At 38.1% G+C, this 10,536-nt stretch overlaps 1 protein-coding gene across 12 annotated transcripts in view; it reads left to right on the top strand.

Annotated features, from left to right (window-relative positions):
• Positions 1–10,536, top strand: part of DNM3 (dynamin 3) — a 569,179-nt gene that overhangs the window by 488,096 nt on the left and 70,547 nt on the right. The gene's annotated exons all lie outside the window — the stretch shown is intronic.

The raw sequence follows: 10,536 nt of genomic DNA, 5'->3' as shown, positions 1-10,536 counted from the left end.
ATAGATATATCTATATATCTATCTATAAATATATCTATATATCTATATCTATATATCTATCTATAAATATATCTATATATCTATATCTATATCTATATATCTATATATATATCTGCTGCTCAGTTTGTCTCCTTTAGCTGCAAACCTATTAACCGTTCTGATTAGAGGGAGTTGCAGAGTTTTAAAACTCCAGTCTGAATTCAAATCCCAGTTCTGCCACTTAATTAGCTGGGTGACTTTGTGCAAGTTACTCTGAGTCTCTCTCTTCATTTGTGAAATAATAATCTCTACCTCACAAAGACTAAATGAGGCAATCCTTGTGATGTATGTAGAATAGTGCCAGGAACAAAGTCGATTCTCCAAAGGTGTTGGCCCTCTTCAATATCACTATTTTTTGTATTGGCATGGTCTTTTAAGCTTTGTTAAAGTGCCATGGTTCTGGACCCCAGAGTTGCTCTGATTCCCAATTATCATCCTCATTCCCCAAATAGCATCTCTTTTCCAAGCTCAGTGTTTACCAAGGGCCTTACCACTTGCCAACAGTCTAAAAGGCATCAATTAAGCTACCTATTGCTGAGCCACTGCTTGGCTTTTACATTCAGGATTTGTGTATAGCCTGGCATCTTTGCTCCAGAGCATTCTTAGGTACCCATGTCAATCTAGGTATTATTATCCTCCTCAGTAGTTCTCTGCTTTTATATTTTGTGGCATAAAAGTTCTAGATAGCAGTATTTCCAAAGTATGCTCAGCCTATTTAAATAAGAAGACTCAATTATCAGAAATGTTTGGGTTCCATTGTACTCTGTGTCTCCCTTCTGGTTAGACACAGCACATTAGCCTTTTTTTAAAATTTGAGAGTACTGGAATGGGAATGTGTTTGACACTGCGATTCTTGAATTTATTTTCTCAAATAATAACACCTCCCCCTGCCTTATTTTTTAAACAATCTCTGTCACCACATAGTAGTATCAGTGTCCAGTGGGAAACATTCTTGCAGGATGGGCAAAAGAAGGGGAGCAGCCTCTAGCTCTGGGTTTCTCAGTATGGTCCATTTGACCTGCACGAGACGCACCCAGATTGCTTGTTAAAAATGCAAACTCCGGGTCCATCCCCAAGTCTTCTAAATTAGAATATCCTGGGAATATTCATTTCAAGTAAGCTGCCAGGGTAATTTTGATAACCTGAAGGATTTGTAACTACTACTCTCGGTATTAACAGTAGCCATAGAATAAGGTACAAAAACTATTAATGTATCCATTCTGTCACCATCGAGGGAGAGTTTACACCTGTAGCCATGGACTGTACTGTGAGATAGACTGAGGGAACGCTAAGAATCTTGCCTTAGGTCTGGGTTTACTAGAATTCAGCTTTCTAACCATCCCCCCTTCTCAAGTCCCTGCCAACCGTGATCAATAGCAAATCATTTTGCTGGTAGTGAGGGAGCCTGTGAATGGACTCAGCTTGCAACTCTGACGGTAGTGGTGGGGAATCATTCTCCTTCCTCATTGAAAACAACTGTTGGCAGTCCCCAGGCTGGAAGGATGATCTAGAGAGGCCTAATACATTTCTTCATGGCACAGGATAAGAGCAGCCACAGGCCACCGGGTGTGCCCTGAGAGCTCAAACCAACTCACTTTTTTCTGTATATTTGTTTGTTCAGGGAAGTCATTACCATATCTCTTTGTACTTTTGTGCTAAGAAGCTCTGAAAACTTCCATGGAGTGTTTCAGATGAGCTTCAGTGTATAGCCAGTACTTTATTTTGGTTTTAAATCCAGAGTGAAAGTAGATCTGAACTTGACACATATAAATGGTAGAAGGTTTATTTGTACAGGTTTATAGTTTTAGGGTTTTTTCATCTTTTTTGCTTTTTAGAACTATTCTGCTTTATAATATTAACTTGTTAAGAGGTATATTCACATTTTCCTTGTTTGGAGATTTTCTTACGTTGTACTCTGCCAAGTTTGACCGTGGTGTTCATTGACATTTGTCTTTCTAAATAGAAAATAAAGTTTGGTTGCTTTTAAAGGAGAGTTGAGGGTTATCTCTGGCTGTGAAATATTTTGGTGTTAAGTTGTTCCCTTTCACTGTGTAAGAGACTATTTCATTCTTGGGACTATTTTAGAGTCTACCTTTAAATTTCCTTCCTGACTTGTGACAGTATTGAAAATTTGCATTTGCTACCCTTGGGCAATAGGGAAAGGGTAAAGATGCTGTTCTTGAACATTTTTACCCAAACCATATTATCTATTTCCATCTGTTTTGCCACCATTCTGTTTCTAGAACATTTGCATTGGTTCATACTGCCTTAGAAACCTCATCTCTGTCAATCACTCTTGCCCGTTCCCTATTTTCAGCATTAAGTCATCTGCTCAGAAACCAATGACGACCTGGCCTGGCAGCTTACCTGCTCAATCAAAATACTGTGGTCTGATTATGCCATGCCGTGCTTATAGGCCAAAGCACCCAGAGGTACAACAAACACTTGATGTTCAGCAACATTTTAGGGCAACAGCTTCCTGAATCTTCCCCCACTTTAGGGAGCCATTCTACTTTCCTGGATTTTCCCAAGTAACCTCCCGGTCTCTGATAGGTGAATGCAATCTGTGAAACCGACTTCTTTCATACATCATTCCTGCTTGTCCTGTCTGTTGGAGTTTGATGTTCTTTATTGTTTCTCTCATTTCACTTCAGTGCAGTTCAACAAGCCTTTATTAAGCACTTGCTAGGTACCAAAAATGCAAAAATTACTAAGTGATCCATGATTTCTGTTTTTAAAGAGCTCACTATCTAACAGAAGCTTATAATAGAGGGTGATGAAAGGTATGTTCAGGGTTCAGTGGCTCAAAAGGAGCACCTGACTGCCTGTGGCATGGGTGAGGAAGGCATCCTAATGGGTAACACCTGATTTGTTTAGATCAGACATGGTGGGACTTCTACCTAATCAGGCAAGGGATAGGTCACCGAGGATGATCTACTTCATCCTATGCCATCAAAATGCTATGAAAGATCAGAGCAGTGTTTTAGACTGTTTAGTCTAGCAGCATGTGAAGGATGAATTTAATGGGAGGCCAGAAGACCTGTCAAGAGATTCTCATGGTAGTTAAGGAGAAAGGTGGCAAGGGCCCGAACAAAGGAGAGTTTTAAGGAATAGATGATGATGTAAATGAAAAATGTGCCCCTTTCCAATCTTTTGGGTTAGATTCATTCTGGGAATTTAGTGTGCGATCAGAACGAGATGTAGGTTGACACATTCACTTGCATTACAAGTCATAGGTTGCCAGCCTCTCCTCCACAGGAGAAGCACCTGTCTGTTCCCATTTCTGGTCCCAACTTCTGTTTGTTCCTGGCTCCCAGATGGTCTCCTGCCTAGCATCACCAGGCTGCCCTATAGCTATGACCATCAGGGATTATGTTGTCCATTCTAATGCACTTTCCCTAATTACAGTCACTGACAGACATTGAACACTTAATGGGCTTTACCATCCATATGACAGAAAGTGACAAATAAATTAGAGGAAACTGTTTTAACCAATTTTTGATGAATTTTTGGTGGGATTTTTCCTCAATAAATCAATGAATTGGAGCATTTCTGTAGTTTAAAAAACAACAACAACAAAAAGCAAGCATGGAGAAGTTGCGATCTATCAGTCGTGTTCTGTGTCTTATCTATTGTCTCAGTAAGCTGCCCCCCCACCCAGCCCCTGTAAGCCAGTTCCTTTGTTCCCTTCCTTTTACATTTCTTCTTCTCTTTTTTTCTTACCTTTTTGGGGTATCAGTAGAGAGTGTTTTAAAACGGGAAATTCTTTAAGAAACCTGCAAAATGTAATTTCTCCATTGAGTTAAAAAAAAAAAAAACTCCATAGCAATAAACTTAGTTTAATGTGGTCAGTTTTATCACAGATCAGGCCTGCCCAAGGCAAGGGAGCTCAGCCAGTAATTTGGGAAGGCTTTGAAGCCACATGAACATGTATACATTAACCTCTAAAACTAACCATAATTTTAATTAACATAAAATAATCTAAAGACATGCTGATTAGGCACCGTGTGGCTTGAACAAAGCATTCTGGGCAGGGGACTGGAGAATAGAGAACTCTGACCATTCCTATCCCCAACAAACAGGGCTTTCTTTAATCATTTAGAAGCACATTTCATTTTGCTCAACTTTTTTTCTTCCATGATGTTCTTGGAGACCAAAACAACAAAATTCCAAAAGCTTTTGCTAATTAAAATGAGAGGAACTGAAACTGTTGTAGATTATGTCAGTTAAACCCCAAATTAGAAAAAAAAAAACGTTCAGACTCCAGATCTCTTTGAAAGTATATGATTTACACCATATTCCAGTAAATTGATGCAGGCCGAAAACTTTTCATTCATTTCTCTTGTGTGTCATGTGGGGCACACTTAGAGCGGTTGGTTCTCCTAGGGATAAAGCAGGAAGAATTAACTCGAGCCAGTGTTGCTTTTTATGATATGTGGTTTTGAGTTTCAGAAGAGTGGAGTGCAGTGTGAATCATGGAAGCACCCGACTGAAAAATCCTCAACTCTGTAACAAAAAGCAGATTTTTTTCCACATTTCTTCCAAGTTTTTATTTCACATGCGAGTCTGAGATACAAAATATTCTGTAAAACTGTAAGGAAGCCACAGTAGTTCTTGCTGTTTGGGGGTTTCCCAGAGAGAAACGTGTTCAGAATGTTCCTTTTTTTGCCAAATGGTTTATTATGTGGACTGAACGGCCCAACAAAACAGACAACACCATCTCCATTTTATTATACATGTTATTTACTGGGGTTTCCCTGAAGAAAGCTTAAGAATTCTTTCCCCATGAGTCACTGACCAAGTGATTGTTTTTTTAAAATATAAACTTTCCTTCAGCTGGTCAATTTGGAACACAGTCTTCTCATCTTCTGTTCATTTCGGGGCTGCTTCGCCTTCATCTGTAAATGATCATGTCTATAGCCAAATCGAGTGGCTTAAATGTAGCCAATTTCTTTCCATTTAACACTGAAGTTTAAGAAATCAACAGCCTGGTCAGGCAAGATTCAGAGGACACTATCTTCTGAATGTGACCTACATGATTATATTTTCATTGCTTTGGCAAAATGCCTCTCCTTGGTTTAATTTGTGCTGAAATTAATGGGATGGGGAAGGTCACCCTTTCTTACCAAGAATTGGTGGTGGGTTACCCTTTTACCTTTGTGAGTGAGTTAGAAGGTGTTGTCCTCTACTTGTTTTCTTATTAAATAAAAATCTGTAATAATCGTCTTTGCTGGTAGTCGAACTTTCCAATTAAATATTGACACCTTAACAAATGTGTCGATATGAATGTTAATCAAAATCAACTTTTCTTTCATGAAAATAGCTCTATAATTGCAATCATCCATTCTAAAGGAACAATGTTATTTTAGAGAATATTTCTGAACCCCTTCCCACCCACTTTCCCAGTGGCTATAAGAAGCCTGCTGTTGCCAACTGAGTGGTCTAGAGTCCCTGCTAATTACCTCCTTCCACAGCTTTTGATTTTGAGCCCAACTGATGGCGCCAGAGGCTGAACCACAGTCAGATCTACAGGCCTCTGATTTGCCAGATGGAATCTATGCAGTTTGTTTCCTTTCTCACAGTGTTGTTATGATGGACTCAGCTCAAACTGGAAATAGAATAGGAATTACTTCAAAATATTAATGGCTGATGGTTTAAATTTTGAAACAAAATAGCCATGGAATTCTAATTTTGTTGCCCGTGTGTGTGAGCTCACAAAAGGATACATGTAAACATACCACAAAATGTGTTTTTCCAAAGATGTTAGCATTCTTTTCATTATATTCCACAAAAAGCCTTCAGATTACTTCACATTTTATATCCTTATAAAGGCTTTATTCCATTGCCTATTGATGACTAATGTGTAGGGTCTCATGTCCAAATCAGATGTGTCTAGAATGTTTGCTAAACTGGCATCCTTTAAAAACCTGAACACAAAGGTTTAGTTTCATCAAGTTTAAAAATGTTTGTTTCTCAAAAAGTAATTTCTCAGCTAAATCTTGCTTTCTTATTTGAGGTTCCTTCAGAAAGAGAAATTGATTATGCTAGAGAAAATAATGTTTGTGGACAAAACCATCTCAGACAACTGTGAGTTGAAGGCTTTCTAAGTGAATTACTTTTCTCCCTATTAATCTGGTTCCAAAAGCATTTGGGGGTGGGCGGGGGGAATGGTAGTAAGTTAAGCATTTCAAAATCTATAGGGCACAGTGAATGGAAATTTAGCCCTCAGTTTTCTTTATCAATGGGAAGTCAGAAAATCGTGTATAATTTTAGAGAGCAGATCATCTAAGCCACGCATCACACATAACATGTGTGTGCACGCACGCGCACACACACACACACACACACACACACACACACACACACAGGCTGTTAATCATTAGAATAAGTCTTCCTTGTCAAAGTTACCAAACTTTTAAGTGTAGTTGTGCCCACTTAATTCACTTATTATTCTACAGACATTTAATTAGCACCTTCATTGTGCTAATTAAGCACTATGCTTAATGCTAGGTATATAGCAGGAAATAGTCCCTGTCCTCAAAGAGGTCCCAATCTATAGGGGAGACTGATAAGAAAGTCACTTATCACCACCATGTATGATAATTACTATAATAATTAGGAAGTAAAGATGAGAGGTATCTAATTATTTTTTTTGACAAGCAAGAATGGAGATCAGAAAATGCTTTGGAAAGGAAGTGACTTTTGAGGTAAATGTTAAGGGTAGAAGTAAAAATCTGGGAGAAGGCTGGGGAAAGGGAAGCGGATCCCAGGCAAAGGAACGATACATGTAAAAATTCAGAGAAATGATGGTGTATTCAAGTAACTGAAGGTGAATGAGGGTGACTACATAAAGTTGGTTTGAAGACGTGTAGGGGAGGCTGAGGGAAACAGGGTGTTAGACAGGTGGTGTATCTTGCTGAGCTCTACACCACAGGCGATTAACTAATTAGCAATATAAGTGAGAGAGATTGTATATTGCTTACTCTTTTTTATGAAATTAAAAATAAAAGATAAAATAACTCTTTAAAACTACATATAGATGCAATAAAACAATAATAGAAGGAAAGTAAGGTAATGATGTTTATTCTCACTGATCCTTACCTCAGGTGGTGGCAAAGGCAGGGAGATGACGAGTTGATTGGTGTAAGGTACCATACGAATAGACGTAGCGTATTTTAAAAGTCCTAGCTTTGGGGTTTGATAATGAATTCACTGGTGCTTATTTTATTCTAAAAATAACTAGTGTTAAAAATCTAAATAATAAATAAGTAAATAAAATTGGTCTGTGCATTGACCAATGTTGAAAGTGTGCCATGAACCAAGAGTTATGGTTCATCCAGTTCTGTATACTAGAAGTACCCTGGGGGAGACAAGGCAGGCTGAGAATTTTTTAAAATTGTTCAAGTCCACTGATTCTTGGATTCAGGAAACATAACAAGTCCTAAATAGGATTAAATAATAAACAAACACATACCTAGCATATCATAGTGAAATCATGGTACACCAAGGAGAAAGAGATCTTAAAAGAAACCAGGATGGATCCCCTACAAAGGAAGTAAAATTAGTCTATTGATCAGTCAACCTGTAAGTATCATTGTATAAATAAATGGTAAAGCCAGGACTCAGGTTCATATCTTCTGATTATTATTCTCATGTTTTATCATATTTTATCAAATTTATCACACATCCTTGTATAGAATATTTTGTTCACTGTAATTAATGCAAACCAGAAAAATAAGAAAATCAAGGAACTCAAAAATTTTAAAAGCTGGGAAAAAAATTAGTAATCTCTTTAACATATGAAAATTTCAGTAAAACTTAACTAAGTACAGAAGAGGGAAGTAACATTTGCTTAATGCCTCAATATGTGCCAAGCATTGTGCTAGTGTTTTTAAAATGTCATCAGTGCTCACAATGTATTTATGATATCACAACAGATATGTGGTGTCAGAGATCATGGCTGGGAGAGGCGAAACAACTTACCTGAATTCACAGCACTCGTAAATGGTAAATTCAAACTCTGGAGAGGTACCATCAGCCCCGCCCAACCCTCCCATCTTCTCAGTAGCATTTTTAATAAATGAATAATGCCATTTATGTTAACTGTTTGGTGTCACCAAACAGAACACTTTCTGGCTAGCCCTCCAATACTACCACTCCCAATATTGGGGGTCCTCACCCTGCACACACGCCAAGGGATATCATTTCTTCCTTTGCCCTTCTCTACACCTTTCCCCTTGGACACTTCACCAGTTCCTCCACCACATGTTTGGTTATCCATCTAAAGTAGACTGGCTATTTTCTAGTGGTGCAAAGGTTTTGACTGCTGGCTCTTAACACTTTCTGGACAAATTACCAAATACATTTGAACCTCAATTTCCTCATATGCAAATGGGGAAATGACACACACCCCTCGAGGATTACTGTGATGATTGAATGAGAAAATAAAATCAGTAAGGCCCTTAGTTCCATCCCTGGCACTTAGAAGTTCTCTGTAAATGATTGCTGCTGCCAACTTTAGATCTGTTACAGGTACAGCGAGAGCTGGTACAAGCTCAGTGCATTTCATTTTACCTTCCTCATTTGCCTGAGAGTAAGTGACCCATCTTTATTCAGTCTGCTGATTGTGTTCTGATTTCATCTCGAACCTAGTTGTTATTAATTTTAGATCATTTTAACAAGAAAATAATCATAAAATATTCTGTTTTCAATTTCACATAAAGGTAATATAGATAGATATAGTAGTAATACATTACTGAATACCCATTTTCTAAATTGAGATGAAAAAAAAAATTCCCAAACATTCATCTTCTGAGTCAAATCCAGTAGAATGGAATAAATGAAGACAATGTTCATTAAACTTCTAAAAAATACACATGTGGGGCGCCTGGGTGGCTCAGTTGCTTAAGCCTCTGACTTCAGCTCAGGTCATGATCTCAGGGCTCTTGAGTTCGAGCCCCGTGTCAGGCTCTGTGCTGACAGCTTGGAGCCTGGGGCCTGCTTCAGATTCTGTGTCTCCCTCTCTCTCTGCCCCTACCCCACTCATGCGTGTGCGTGCCTTCTCTCTCTCTCTCTCTCTCTCTCTCTTTCAAAAATAGAATAAACATTAGAAAATAAATTTAAAAAAAAAAGAATACACATGTGGTTTAGGGCATTTTGGCCAAAGAGTATTTCTGCATTCAGGATTTATTATACTGAATTAAGTGATTGTGCACAATCATTTTAATGGTAGAGTGATATGTTAAGAGGAGTACTATAGTGTCAGCAGTTAGAAACACAAAGCACCAAATCCACATGTATGTAGACAACTTGTCCTGAGGCCAGAAGAGAGAGGAGAAGAGGCAAAAAAAAAAACCAAAAAAAAAAAACACTGTACTAAATCAGTAAACATGTACATCGGGTGATGCATGTACATGATGCATACAAAATGCTAAATTGGTATAGATTTCTGAAAATAAAAAGGCCTGTTGTTTTCTCAGATGGTCCAAATGATAACCCTAGTGGATATTTTTATATTTTACATTACAAATAATCACTCCATCATTTTTTTTCAAACAAAGAAGATAAATAAAAGCTGTTATAGAATATCTTTTTTCTTCTGCGTGTTGAGTGGCCATTGACTTGGCCTTTCCATTCTTAGGGCTTTCTGGTATGGTGGTAACATTGTAAAGTTGCTCACATTTTTCACACCCTTCCATTTTATCTCATTAGTGTATTTCTTGTAGGTGGAATATTCCTCTTGCTAATGACTTAATATGCTCATGAATCTAGATGGGTGGATTTTTTTTTTACTTTGCAAAACAACACATTCTGTGCCACTTAATTATTTATGCAGCATTCAGACATTTAGAAGATTGCTAACTACCATGGCGTAACTAGAAAGGAAGAAAGGAAGTGCTTAGCTTTGGAGGAAAAAAATGTAAAAACAGTTTTCCAAGGAGCACAGCAATGCAGTAAAGTGCCTAGATTATGTATTAGACTGTCAGAGACGAGAGTTTGCTAGAGACCAACAGGGGAAGAAAAAAATTGCAGTTCTTACTCATGTTATACTTACTTTGTAAAAAGGATTTTGCTCTCTTTTACACAAGACACAATTCATAAGATCTTTTTATATCAGCGGGGAACTCTTCCATCTGCATATCCATGGAACTTGCCAGCTGTTAACAGCATAGCATAACACTGCTGAACAGTTCAGGATGCAGGGATAAGGAATATCATTCTCCCATTCCCAACTGAAACAACATCAGCAAATGCAGGCAAGCTAAATAGAATTCTCCAAAATGGAGCCTGTCTGAAATTCCAAGTCTCCCAGAGACAAAAGTACTATTCACCTCTTCTTCCTTCTTATGGCTGAGATTCATTTGCATCCACTGATGTCCTTTAAAATATTACCCTCCTGGGACAGTCCGAACCCCCTGTAGAATACTTATAAACATTCAGTTGCTTCTGATCAGACGTATGTAGTTTGTAGTTTGAGTCCTCTGACTCATATTTTAA

Source organism: Herpailurus yagouaroundi, unplaced genomic scaffold, assembly GCF_014898765.1.
Source record: "Herpailurus yagouaroundi ecotype Mexico unplaced genomic scaffold, PumYag 205, whole genome shotgun sequence".
In the NCBI taxonomy this organism is placed as follows: domain Eukaryota; kingdom Metazoa; phylum Chordata; class Mammalia; order Carnivora; family Felidae; genus Herpailurus; species Herpailurus yagouaroundi.
This window is presented reverse-complemented; position numbering and strand designations above follow the sequence as displayed.